The sequence below is a fragment of the Anomalospiza imberbis genome, chromosome Z, assembly GCF_031753505.1.
Source record: "Anomalospiza imberbis isolate Cuckoo-Finch-1a 21T00152 chromosome Z, ASM3175350v1, whole genome shotgun sequence".
NCBI lineage: Eukaryota > Metazoa > Chordata > Aves > Passeriformes > Viduidae > Anomalospiza > Anomalospiza imberbis.
This window is the reverse complement of record NC_089721.1, coordinates 51,191,192-51,205,094: the sequence shown is the minus strand read 5'-3', so window position 1 is coordinate 51,205,094 and position 13,903 is coordinate 51,191,192. Positions and strand designations below refer to the sequence as shown.

General features: G+C 44.3%; 1 protein-coding gene across 5 annotated transcripts in view; it reads right to left on the bottom strand.

Annotated features, from left to right (window-relative positions):
- CSNK1G3 (casein kinase 1 gamma 3) overlaps positions 1-12,909 on the bottom strand; it is a 78,927-nt gene extending 66,018 nt beyond the window's left edge. For 4 of the 5 annotated variants that reach the window (XM_068175927.1, XM_068175928.1, XM_068175929.1 and 1 more), the window contains exon 1: positions 12,722-12,908. The gene's annotated coding sequence lies outside the window, so the exon portion shown is untranslated. Of the gene's footprint in view, positions 1-12,721 lie in introns of all 5 variants that reach the window. The other variant, XM_068175933.1, reaches the window with a different exon arrangement.
- Positions 12,910-13,903: the final 994 nt, after the last annotated feature.

Genomic DNA, 13,903 nt, shown 5'->3' with positions numbered 1-13,903 from the left:
TCAACACCCACACAGCCCCAGTGTAGTAATTTCACCTTTTTGTTTATCTTTCACATATCCACAGTATTCCCAGGCCATCCTCTCATACATCTTCAGCTCTCTTTCTTCACAAAAACCCTTCTTTCTTCCCACATTAAAATGTTCCCTTCTTGCTCAATGAAGAGAGATGTTCTGTTGCTTGCCTAGTACTACAAGCTGCAAGCTGCACAGCTCTTAAACTACTACCACACAAAATATACAACATTCTTCCTTCACCATGGTAATGGTTAATAAATATCTACTATCTAAATTGGTTTTTATGAAGCTTATAGGAACTTATCTTCACAGGCATAACAATCTAAGCTTGGTTAAAACTGCCCTAAAAATTCCACATTTCTACAGGCAGCAAATGAGAGAGCCGCAGATCAAAAATACCTCATTTCCTTATAATACCTTAAAAAACAGACTCTTTTTCAGGAGAAAATTCAAAGTACAATCAACAGAATTTACTTAAAAGCCTCCCAATGTTTTACATAAAAACAAGCAATAGTAAAAATACTGTTGGAAAAGTTAAAAGCAAAGACAAAGAGCATTTCTGTAAAGACAGTTATGTCTCTGACAAAAGCTTAAGAGCAAATTTAGTTATTCTGTCTTCCTCTTGTCTGTTGGAAAAATTGCCCTCCCTCTTTACTGTTAACTATAAATTCAAGTTTTATAATTTTTTATTTCTCCAGATTTAAAGATGCCTCAGGCTACCATCAGCAAATGTTACACAGAAACTTTAACAAACTGATACACTGAGTGTCCTGGGGTGACAGGACATTTTCATGCTTTGTATCCCAATTGTGTATTCCTGTTCCCGTGCTCTCAGTTTGTTTTGCCTATAGCCGTGTCCCTCCCCCGGCTGCTTGCTCTGGCTTGCTGCTGCTAGCTTTAGGCCCGCTTCGCTTGCTCTGCTCTCTTGCTTTTGTTTCGTTTTTTCTTTGCTTGCCTTATTTTGCCATTTTTCTATCTTTGTTTTTCCCTTCCTTCCTTCCTCCCCTTCCCTGAAGACATCGGACCTGCTTCGGACCTTGATTTGGGAACGTCAAGGAACTCCTCCGGAGTCTGCATGACAGAGAAGCTCAGCACCCTCCTCAGCAGACTGCCCAAGCCGTTTGACCTCTCTTGGACTGGTGAAAACGTTTGTTGTCATCTCAGGCTGCTTTTCTTGTGTTGGGGAGTGTTTTTTGTTCTTGCTTAATAAACAAGTTTTTTCCACTTTTCCTCCAAGGAAATTCCTCCCGAACCCGGTGGTCGGGAGGGGGGAGGAGTTGTGGAGGTTTGTTTCCTTTAAGGGGCTCCTTTGGAGATTTTCCCCTAATTTGTCCTAAACCAGGACAAATATTTTTTGGTGGCCCATACGGGGACAGTCGACCAGACAAAGTGGAAAAAACTTCATTCTAAATAATATTTTGGTCTCAATTGTTTCGTGGATACATTGGTATGTCTGTTTTTGAAGTTATAATCTCATTTGGATTGAAAGCCTGCCTCTATTTCTGGTCATTAGGGTTTTTTGGAGTTTTAATACCTTTGTGGTCCCTAGGTTTATTTTCTTATCCAGAAATAGCTCCGGTATTGTCCCTAATGCATAGCTTTTGTAGCAGAGGGGCACTAACCAGAATATTTATCGGGCTGGGCTTGGTTGTGATGATTTGCAAGAGGTTTATAGAAATGTTGCCATCGGTTCCAGGAATGTATGGTTCATGGTTGTGGCTGTGTACTCAGTTTGTTAGGGGAGAAGCAGGGGAGAAGGCTTTTCAGCCTTTGCTTTCCTTCTTCTCCTCTGAATTATTTACATCTCTATTAGAAAATGTTCGGTTCTCCCTGACTGCCAAGGACACCATCTTTCTGGCATTTAATTTAGTAAGCTTTCTTTATACTGTCTGCAGTTTATATAAGATGAAGGCTGAGATTTCTAGAGGCGCTGGTGAGACTCCTGATTTAGGAGTAAAACCAAGGGTGAGGAATCCTGAGTGGTGTGAGAAATGGGAGGATATGGGCCGAATTTTAAAGGCGTTTTCTGATCCTATAGACTGGAACTTTCCATCTGAACAAATTCAGAACCCAGCTGAGGTGGTAAAGTACCTGAAAGAGAGGTGCCATGGTAACACTAAGGAGGAAAGGATCATTGCAGTGAGCTGGGCCCTGGCACATGCTTATCGCACCCTGCTAGACACTGTAGGGCAGCAGATAGAGGAAAGGGAGCAGGGAGATAAGTTAGTTACTATCCCAGTCACTCAGGCTGCAGCCAACATCCCAGGCTCCAGGCCAGTAGTTAAACCACAGAGTAAGCCTCAACCAATGGCTGTTGCTGCTAATACAAGAGGTGGAAAGTGCAAAAGCAAGACTGACCGAAGGGTGGAGGATGATGATGATGATCCAAGAGAAGGACCATCACCAAAATCAGAAACCACACCAAGTGGCACAGATTCCGGAGCCGATACTGATTCCTTCTCCCTGAAGGACCTTCGAGGCCTAAGGAAGGGTTATAGGTGACAGTCTGATGAATCTATAATTAGTTGGCTAGTCCGCCTTTGGGATGCAGCAGGGGAGGCTACCATTCTGGATGGCACTGAAGCGAGGCATTTGGGATCCCTGTCACATGATCCTGTGATCGACCAAGGCATGATGAAGGGGGCTAGCCCTCACAGCCTCTGGGAACGGGTCCTGGACAGCGTAGCACAAAGATACCTGTGTGCAGATGACCTCTATATTCAGCAGACACGGTGGAAGACCATAGAACAGGGGATCCAGCACCTGAGGGAGATGGTAGTGATAGAGATCATTTTTTCAGATGACATAACAACTAGGAATCCAGACTTCGTACCGTGTACACCTGTAATGTGGAGGAAACTTGTGCGACTTGGGCCACCTGAATACGCTTCTGCTCTAGCAATAATGAAGCGGGATGAGGTATATGAGATTGTACTCGATATGGCGAAGAAGCTTCGAGCATATGCGGATGCTGTACATGGCCCGACTCATGCCAGAATTGCAGCTGTGGAAAAACAACTGCAGAAATTAGAAGGCAAAACAGAGGAAAGTCGTAAGAAACCCAGGGAAGAGATTAAAGAGGACCTCCTCCAAATCTCAGCTGCACAAATTAGAGGCCCTGGTATCCAAAGCAAACATTCCATTGCTGGGGAGAGAAGGTACACCCCACGAGCTGAGTTGTGGTTCTTCCTACGTGAGTCTGGAGAAAACATGAGGAGATGGGATGGGAAGTCTACTGCTGCTCTGGCACAACGGGTGTGAGAATTGAAGGAAGGTAAGAAAAGGGAAGGAGCTCCAGTTGCCCGTAGTCGAATTGTCAGGCATAATGATGACGATGATTTGTCTGATCCCCTTGAAGGAACCTCCAAGACATATGTCTCAGGAAAGGATAACCAGGCTTAGAGGGGCCCTGCCTCTAGCCAGGTAGAGGTTAGGGAAAACCGAATCTTTTGGACGGTGTGGGTTCTATGGCCTGGCACATCAGAGCCACAGAAATATAGAGCTTTGGTTGATACTGGTTCGCAGTGTACCCTAATGCCTTCAGGACATGTGGGAACAGAACCTATTTCCATTGCCGGGGTGATGGGGGGATCACAAGAATTGACTCTGATGGAAGCTGAAGTGAGTCTGACCGCGAAGGAGTGGCACAAACATCCGATTGTGACTGGCCCCAAGGCTCCGTGTATTCTTGGCATAGACTATCTCAGGAGTGGCTACTACAAAGACCCTAAGGGACTCAGGTGGGCTTTTGGAATAGCTACTGTGGAGGCAGAGGGCATTAAGACATTGAACACCTTGCCTGGATTGTCAGAGAACCCATCTGCAGTAGGACTCCTGAAGGTAGAAGAGCAACAAGTACCTGTTGCCACCTCAAAAGTGCATCGCTGGCAGCATCAAACGAATCGAGATGCTGTGATCCCCATTCACAAGATGATTCAAGAGTTAGAGAGCCAAGGGGTGGTTAGTAAAACCCACTCACCCTTCAACAGTCCCATTTGGCCTGTGCGTAAATCTGAAGGAGAATGGAGATTGACCGTGGATTACCGTGCATTGAATGAAGTGACACCACCACTGAGCGCTGCTGTGCCGGACATGCTGGAACTCCAGTACGAGCTGGAGTCCAAGGCAGCAAAGTGGTACGCCACAATTGATATCGCCAAAGCATTTTTCTCCATTCCCCCTGGCTGCAGAATGCAGGCTTCAGTTTGCTTTCACCTGGAGGGGCATGAAGTACACCTGGAACCGACTGCCCCAGGGGTGGAAGCACAGTCCCACCATCTGTCATGGACTGATCCAGACTACACTAGAAAAGAGTGAGGCTCCAGAACATTTACAGTACATTGATGATATCATTGTGTGGGGAAAAACAGCAGCAGAAGTGTTTGAGAAAGGAGAGAAAATCATCCAAATTCTCCTGCAAGCCAGCTTTGCCATTAAGAAAAGTAAAGTTAAGGCACCTGCTCGGGAGATCCAGTTCCTGGGTGTGAAGTGGCAAGATGGGCGGCGCCAGATCCCTACCGATGTCATCAACAAAATCACAGCTATGTCCCCACCAACCAATAAGAAGGAAACACAAGCTTTCTTAGGTGCTGTAGGTTTCTGGAGGATGCATATTCCTGAGTATAGTCAGATTGTGAGCCCTCTTTACTTGATTACTCGTAAGAAGAGCGATTTCCATTGGGGCCCTGAGCAGCAACAAGCTTTTGCCCAGATCAAGCAGGAAATTGCCCATGCAATAGCCCTTGGCCCAGTCAGGACGGGACCAGATGTGAAGAACATGCTCTATTCTGCAGCCGGGAACCATGGCCTGTCCTGGAACCTTTGGCAGAAGGTGCCTGGGGAGACCCGAGGCTGACCACTGGGATTCTGGAGTCGGAGCTACAGAGGGTCTGAAAGTAACTACACTCCAACAGAGAAGGAAATCTTGGCTGCCTATGAAGGAGTACAAGCTGCTTCAGAGGTGATTGGTACTGAAGTACAACTCTTCCTGGCACCTCGACTACCCGTGCTGGGGTGGATGTTTAGAGGAAAGGTTCCCTCCACCCACCATGCCACCAGTGCTACATGGAGCAAATGGATTGCCCTCATTACACAGCGCGCCCAAATTGGAAAACTAAAGCGTCCTGGGATTTTGGAGGTAATTACAAATTGGCCTGAGGGTGAAAACTTCAGTCTCACTGGTGAAGAGGGAGAAGAGCAAGTGACCCATGCCGAAGAAGCTCCACCGTATAACCAACTGCCGGCAGAAGACATACGTTACACTCTTTTTACTGATGGTTCCTGTCACCTCGTAGGAATGAACCGGAAGTGGAAAGCAGCCGTATGGAGCCCCACACGACAGGTTGCACAAACTATCGAAGGAGAAGGTGGATCGAGTCAACTTGCAGAACTCAAAGCTGTTCAATTGGCCCTGGACATTGCTGAAGCAGAGAAGCGGCCAAAACTTTACCTTTATACTGATTCCTGGATGGTAGCCAATGCTCTGTGGGGATGGCTGAAGAGTTGGAAGGAGGCGAACTGGCAGTGCAGAGGAAAACCAATTTGGGCTGCTGAAGAATGGAAAGACATCGCTACCCGGTTAGAGAAACTACCTGTGAAGGTTCGCCATGTAGATGCCCATGTCCCCAGAAGCAGGGCTAATGAGGAGCAGCAAAACAATCAGCAGGTACATCAGGCTGCAAAGATTGGGGAGTTGAAGATAGATCTTGACTGGGAGCACAAAGGAGAGCTGTTCCTAGCACGATGGGCCCATGATGCCTCAGGCCACCAGAGTAGAGATGCCACCTATAAGTGGGCACGAGACCGAGGGGTGGATCTAACCATGGACAGCATTTCTCAGGTTATCCATGACTGTGAGACGTGTGCTGCCATTAAGCAGGCTAAGCGGGTGAAGCCCCTCTGGTATGGGGGGCAGTGGTCCAAGTATGGGGAGGCTTGGCAAATTGATTACATCACGCTGCCTCAAACCCGCCAAGGCAAGCGCCACATACTAACCATGGTAGAAGCCACTACGGGATGGTTGGAAACCCACCCCGTGTCTCATACTACAGCCCGCAACACCATTCTGGGCCTTGAAAAGCAGGTCCTTTGGAGGCATGGTACTCCTGAAAGGATTGAGTCAGACAATGGGACTCATTTAAAAAATAATCTTATTAACACCTGAGCTAGGGAACATAGCATTGAGTGGGTGTACCACATCCCCTACCATGCACCAGCTGCAGGTAAAGTGGAGAGATACAATGGTTTGTTAAAAACCACTTTGAAAGCATTGGGTGGGGGGTCTTTCAAGAACTGGGAGCAGCATTTAGCAAGGGCCACCTGGTTAGTTAACACTCAAGGTTCCACCAACCGAGCAGGTCCTGCCCAGTCTGAGCCCCTTAATATAGTGGATGGAGATAAAGTCCCAGTGGCCCATGTCAGAGGTTTGTTGGGGAAGACAGTATGGATTAATCCTGCCTCGAGTACAGGCAAACCCATTAGTGGGATTGTCTTTGCTCAAGGACCAGGTTATACCTGGTGGATAATGCAGAAAGATGGGACAACCCGTTGTGTACCTCAGGGAGATCTGATTGTGGGATGATACCATTGTTTGCTGAACGTTACCACCATTGTCTGTATGTTAGATCATACAGACATGAGACAGAAGGAAACGTGAAAGTGTCAAAGGCCTGAGCAAGTAAGATGGAAGGAAATGTGTAAGTGTGGAAGGTTTGAGCATGTGAGATGAAAGGTTTTACATTGTGTTCATTAACATGTTCACAATATGGGATAAGGGGTGGAATGTCCTGGGGTGACAGGACATTTTCATGCTTTGTATCCCAATTGTGTATTCCTGTTCCCGTGCTCTCAGTTTGTTTTGCCTATAGCCGTGTCCCTCCCCCGGCTGCTTGCTCTGGCTTGCTGCTGCTAGCTTTAGGCCCGCTTCGCTTGCTCTGCTCTCTTGCTTTTGTTTCGTTTTTTCTTTGCTTGCCTTATTTTGCCATTTTTCTATCTTTGTTTTTCCCTTCCTTCCTTCCTCCCCTTCCCTGAAGACATCGGACCTGCTTCGGACCTTGATTCGGGAACGTCAAGGAACTCCTCCGGAGTCTGCATGACAGAGAAGCTCAGCACCCTCCTCAGCAGACTGCCCAAGCCGTTTGACCTCTCTTGGACTGGTGAAAACGTTTGTTGTCATCTCAGGCTGCTTTTCTTGTGTTGTGGAGTGTTTTTTGTTCTTGCTTAATAAAACAAGTTTTTTCCACTTTTCCTCCAAGGAAATTCCTCCCGAACCCGATGGTGGGGAGGTGGGAGGAGTTGTGGAGGTTTGTTTCCTTTAAGGGGCTCCTTTGGAGATTTTCCCCTAATTTGTCCTAAACCGGGACACTGAGCAACCTGCTCTTGGAACACTGCAAGAAATGAATGAGTGCCAATTGAAGTGATCTTCCACAGAAGGTAAAACACATTCTATACTGAACTTCTCTGTTTCCACAAGAAAGCATTTGTAAGGTGCAACTAAGAAAATACAAGAAAATACTCGTGGTTGAGGTTAGAAGTGAAACATGTCTCCCACAACCGTTAAAGCAATCATGTCCCTGACTTTAGCCTCTGCAGTATTACTTCATCATCCCAAGGTTACTGCACAATTATGATTTTAAAAAGCAGTATTTTTATCAATTTTATCTACATTTAAACTGACATCAAAAATATCAATACTACGTGAAATTAAATATGTTCACTATAAGCTAGCAGAACTCCTCTAAAGCAACACTGAATGCCTTTAAAGATTGCTTTATATCATTATATTAAAAAGCTGTTGAAACAGGATAACAGTCATGTTAACTACTTCATTCAAACATACAGATATAAAATGGAAAATGCTGGTGCCTTAAATACAGAAAGATACTCACAGGATTCTTCTACATAATAACACAATTTTTAAATAGTACTTTCTTCTAAGCTGCAGACATGTGTCCTATCCTGGACTAAATCACACCTTCCAACATCATGAAGGGAACCTGTCAAGAAGCCCATGCTTTCAAATTTTGTAGAAAAATACTAGAAAAATGGAAAATGCAGCCAATGGAGCTTTAAAAATGGAACAGATCCAACATTCACCAGGTGACTAGCATCTCAAGCTCAAAGACAAACCGAATCAAAAAGAACAATTTTATGGGTTCAACAGAACCTATGTCTGAAATTTGCAAAATGCAAACGACAAAATGCAATTAGACAATTTTGATGGGTAACTACAATGGCTCTTCTCCTACTGCATGCAGCACACTACCTGCTGCTCCCATCGCTTACCAGCATCAGCACTCCTACGCCTCAGTGAAGCCACTACTCACTCACTCAGAGTACCAGAAAGCTCACAAACCTCACTAACTCTACTCAACAAAAGCTGAATCAACTCAGTGGGTGATACAAGAGATAGGATGGAGAGCAAGAGTGGAGCTACAAAACTGCACAGCCAGAAATGGAGCAGGGAATGCCCCATATTAGAGAGAAGGGCCTTTCCAACACCGGCAGCACAGTCACAATGACTGGTATTTCACAGCGCATCAAGTGGATGCCTTCAAGGACATCACACCCCAGTGACCTCCATACACAAACTGCCAACCCAACACCACCTTCAACTCTGCTTCTGATGGAAACTGCTCCATCTATATTCTGTTATTGCACAGTGTTTATTGAACAAAGAGCATGGCAAGTCACAAATTACTCAATAACTGCAAAGATCACTGTCAAAGTTGTGACAAACTACATACTTCAAATTGAAAACCAGGCTCTGCTTGTCATAAAACATCTGTATTTTTGGCCTACTGAAAAGGACATCATCGTCCACTGCTGTGGTTCACATGCTGTCTTAATCAAAAATAACATAATCAAAACACATGGCTGATGAAGAGTATAAATCACCATGCAGGGAAACTGGAGGAAAAAAATTATTACTAGGAAAATGACATTAAATTTGCTTAACTTAGTAATGTAATGACCTTTAATTACTAAGTTAAGTAAAACTGTTACTACAAAGTCTTAGTATGTTAAAAGCTAAGCTAGCTAGTAAGCTTACAGAGAAGATCCTAAAGCATAATAAAAACAGTGTTAGTTATATTAATGATGCTACACACAAAGTCAAATTAAGTAATAAACTTACTTGAATATGCAAATCTTACTTGGGCTTCTGTGACCTACAGTTATCTGAGTAAACATTTGGGCAAAGACATTTCTGATTGATCAGTATGTTTCCCATTCCCAACTACACAGAACAAGACAAGATACCAGACACAAATGGCAAGATAACTGTTTTAGCTTTTCATAGCTACAGAATATATTTATTTTGTATTAAATACCCTTATTTTAACAGCCAAATGGGGATTTTCAAAAATGTTTCCTACAAAGTCAAAAACATCAGATAAAGGAGGTGGTGAAGAGAGGGAAGTGTAGATGCTTAAAATGTCCTCTGTAAGAGATAAGGAACAAGCAGTTCAATAAAAATGGTAGAAGAATGCACTGGTAAATGCATTTGTAATATTGTGAAACTTTTATATATTTGATATTATATAGTTACCACAAATAGCTTTATTTTTACATGTATGTATATTTAATATATAAATATTCTCTCACCTTTTGTTAGAAAGAAACCTTTTCATAAATTTAAGGTAATGAATATATCATCTATAAAACAGTAGAAGTAAATATTACAGGTAAGCTAAATCTCACCAAAATAAATTATTCCATACTATACAACTAAGAGTTTCATAACTCCCTCTGAAAGTTAAAGTTTCAGGAAGATCCCTAAGTAACCACAATCCAAACCAATTCCACAGCATGGATCGGTGTGTGATGTCTCCTCTTCTACATTCTCCCAATGCCAAAGAGGGGACATTAAAGTGTAAGTGGCTTACATAAGATGACAGGGAGGGACAGATGTTCCAGTCACTGTCTTTATCTATCATCACCCTAGCTTTTAACTACCTTCTCACTAGACTGCTTTTATTTAAGCAACTATTTAGCTTAAACACAGATTTTTCTTCACCCAGCTGTTTCAGCTGTAGCTTACAAACCTCTAGGACTCCAGTGACAATGTCTGGGAGGCTACTCAGAATTACACTTACAAAAACAAGCACAGCAGCATCAGGCTTGATCTCATTGCACTGGTTCTGCAGCAGCACTGAGGAAGCATTAAAATGCCTACATAGCATTAAAAAAAATAAGGATTGTCAGAAAATATACAACAATTACTTCAAAGTTACTTTTTTACCTTTTAATAGATCAGGGAAATCAATTATATAGAAGTCTCAAAACTTTTCTGAAAGAGTGTTAAAAGCCCAGTGTGCACTGGAAACATACCATTCCATTTACATTAATAAATTACTCCCAAGTATCACGGTCAGTTTTAGATCATTTAAACCCAGGCCATGGGTGAAAAGGATTGTTCCATTCTTCCATTAAGCACTGTCAGGTAGTTTGTTCACACAACCTCAGGTGAGGTATTAAGGGTTGACTGAGAACTCTAAACATTAATTTGCAGTTGAATCAGTGAACCTAAATTGTGAAGAAACAGTATGTCAAACTCCCTTACAACTTTGTTATTCCTAGTTTGTGTGTGGTTTTAATTACATTATTATTTTTATGTACAACATCCAAAAAAAATCACTCAATAGTAAAATGAAAAGCCTGAGGAACAAGACATAACTATATGTTTTGTCTATAACAGACTGAAAAAATATTCAGCTGGAGAAAAGTTAGATAAAGACAGTTAATACAGATGATTAGTACCCTGTTCTTTAGCAATTTCTTTCTTGTAATTAGAAGATATTGGAGAAAAGTAACTACTGTCACTTCCCTATTCCTTATGATCCATTTATTGTTGTCTCAAAGGCATAACTAAACTAAATTATTCTTAAACATCAGAAGATTTCCTAATCTTTTTTAAACAAATTTTCAAGGCAAGAGTAAAAATGTTAGAAATACATGTAACTTAGATACTTCTAATTACAGAACCACTTAAGCACAGTAACTATAGTGAACCAAGAACAACTCTATTTCCTTAGGACAAACTTTATGGATACAGTGGGGACACTAAGATTTGATACAATGCATGACCTTTAGTAATTCAATTAATTTAATTATGAAAATTTTAATTATGAAAAATTTACAAAAATAAGTAAATTCAGTCTTGTTAATTGTACATAAATAGGCTGGACAAGGGAAAAACGCTTTCATAGGTTCAGCTACTTTTTTTTTAGGGGAAGAACAACTTCAGAAGGGTTAAGGCATGCCCTGTCACAGGTTGTCTTAACTGATCTTGAATATATTTATCTTGATCATACAGAAGAAAAAAAATGCTCTACAGAAAATGAGATTTATCAGATCTAGTACTCTAGATTCTGAAAATCATTGACATATTATAAGCCAATACATCTATTTGATGCTGAGTGGCAAGAGAAAAAGATTAATTTAATTAGCTGAAAATCATTCTCAACTGATGTAAATACTCTGCCATTTGCCAGATAATTTCTCCATTTCAGGTCAGCACAACAAAATACCACTTTTTTTTCCACTGAAAATACTGCTTAACTGTTGAAACGTCTCAATTAAAAAGAAACTGACTAAATGATATTGAGGTCTAAAGAAGACATCTCCTAAACTATAGTTAGCATAGAGACTTCTATCTCATCTATTCCCTTTAAAACAAAATTGCATTACTTCCATCTTGGATTTTAACTTCCCAATTGCAGTTCGGGATAAAATGCATTCACTAGATAGGTGGGTTAAGAAGAGACGTGAGTCTAAAGAGTAGGTAAGTTGTTTATCCTTGTAAGCAGTCATAACCCACGCAGCAAGGCTTTACAGGCTTAACAGTGTGCTTCACTTATAATCATGCCTAAACATATACACAGTATCTATTTCTAACTATGCATGCACTTTAAAATGATCTTAACTGTAAAATTCAGCAAGCAAAAAAAGTCTTCGGTTATATTCCAATTTCTTTTTACACACTGCATGTCACTTTAACACTCATTAAAGGTCTACCAGTAAAATGAATAAGAATGCCTGAAAATAAGGTCTGTCCGAGTTCCATAGTGAATCACTGAAAGATCACTTTTAGAGATTTTAATTAATAAAATTTAAAACCACTACATTCAGAACGTGCCTAAAAATAACTTCCTGATAAGCAAAATAAAAGAATAAAAGAGTACTGGCAGCTCAGTTTGCCTCTAACCTGCTGATCTGCTAAACCAGCACAATCGCACTCCAGCAACCTGCTTCTACAGGCCAGGAAAACCAATTTATTTGTTCCTACAAATCCAGTTTGGCTCTCGGTCGGAACAACCACGGCCAGCAGCACCGACGCTGGCCGCCACACAGGGAACCCCACCGCCGCAAGCAACTCCTGCAGGAGAGGGCATTCGGAGGTCTCACAGCGACGGCTTTTGCCGCCCGGAGGCGACGGGCCCTCCCAGCGCCGGCCGAGCCCCGCCGGCACTGCCGGCGCCCCACACCCGCCTGGGGCACGGCCCCGCACAGGCGCCGGCTGTCTCAACCCCGGCCCGGGCGGCCGCCCCCGGTCGCTGCCGCGCTCGCAGGGGGCTTCGCGGCCCCCGCAAGTCCCGCGAACGCCAGGGAAAGGAGGAGAGAGCCAGCCCAAGGCTTCGGCCCACGGGGGTGCTGCGACCGCTGCAACCGCTGCCGCTCCGAGAGGCGGCCGGGGACAGCAACCTACCGGGGAGCCCAGGGGAACGGGACACAGGCTCGGCGTCCGGCCCTTCACCTCCGGGCACTGCTTGCCGACCCGCCCCGCCCCGCCCCAGGCGCGGGGCTCCGAAGCGGGGCCGGCCGGGGCGGCACCCCGAGGCGGAGGGGAAGCGGCGGCGGCCCCGAGCGCCCGCCCCTTCCCACCGCGGCACAGGCGCCCGGGAGGGCGGGACGCGCCGCGCGCTCCGAGCGCGGGTGATTGACAGGGAGCGCCGGTCACTCGGGGGCGGGAAGCGAACGTCAGGTTGGGCGAGGGGGCGGGGCTTGCTGGTGGGCAGAGCCGGCAGCCAATGACGGCCGGGTGAGGCGCGGCAACGCGGGGGCGGGGCGGGGTCGGGCGCGGAGTGCGGGTCAGAGCGCGGCCGCGGGGCGCCTGGAGCCGAGCGGCGGCTCTCTCCCATCCTCTGCCGGGTGACAGTCCCTTAGTGCCAGCACCCTTAGTGGCCGGGCGGATCGCGCCTGGCAGTTTCACAGAAATGCTGTGCCCGCCCTGGGTCCCCTGCGCCTGGCAGCTGCCACACCGTTTGTTCGGCACTGTCACCACGCGTGGTGGAGGTTACCCTGCTCGACATGCTCGGGCATCCTGCATTCCCTGTCCTGTGTGTCCATGCGGGAAACGGGGAAATCAGAACTCCACTCTCACTTGATGTGTGCAAGACCTGCCACGTAATTATTAAAAAAAAAAAAAAAACAGCTTATAAATGCTATGTAATAGACTTTGTGCCAACAGTCGTGCAAAAGAGAAGATCTTTAGGCTCTTTCCTAGCTCTCCAGTCAGGAGAGTAGCATTTTAAAAACCTTGACACTTGAGTATCATTCAGGCCACTGAGGGTCTAAGGCTTTAAGTATTACCTTTTTTATATTTGAATACATAAGAACAACTTTAAAAGTTTGTTAACAACTTGTTTTACAGTCATTATAAATATGGAGGAGAGAGGATGCAAAGGATAAGTGTTGCACGTTCTGACAGATCTTGGAGTATTGCTTGTTCAAATAATTTTTTAGGTAAAGTTGGCAAATTCCAGAACATTCTATTAGTCCTTGTATAAAAAGAAATTAGCAGCAATATATCTTCAATAAACTTTCAGAAGTCATTTGCGGAAGCTTCATTTCCTTGTCTCAGTAGACATTGAATTACTTTTGCCAAAAA